Below are 326 nucleotides of genomic sequence, written 5' to 3'. Positions count from 1 at the left end.
CCGGCTGCCTCGACCGGCCGCCAGTGTGCTGGAAGGAAATGCCGCCCTCCGTCAAGAAAAAAACTTGTACATCTCCTCCCGCTCCTCCTCCTCCTCCTCCTCCTCCTCATGCCATGATATTGGCCCCGACTCCGGCCCCTTGCCCCCCTTCCCCCTGAAATTCACCGGCCTCGTCAACCGAGGAACAGGGAGATCCACCGCCGAACTTGGCGTCCCCACCGCAAACTTGCTGCGCACATCCCCCGAATCAGCAAGGTTCGCCCTGAGGGGTGTGTACGCCGGGTGGGCGTGCATCCTCCCGCCCAAAACCGCCTCCTCCTCCCCCG

This window comes from Podospora anserina, chromosome 7 (genome assembly GCF_000226545.1).
Source record: "Podospora anserina S mat+ genomic DNA chromosome 7, supercontig 1".
NCBI classification, from domain to species: Eukaryota; Fungi; Ascomycota; class Sordariomycetes; order Sordariales; family Podosporaceae; genus Podospora; species Podospora anserina.
The sequence above is the reverse complement of the archived record's forward strand: the minus strand, read 5'-3'. Positions refer to the sequence as shown.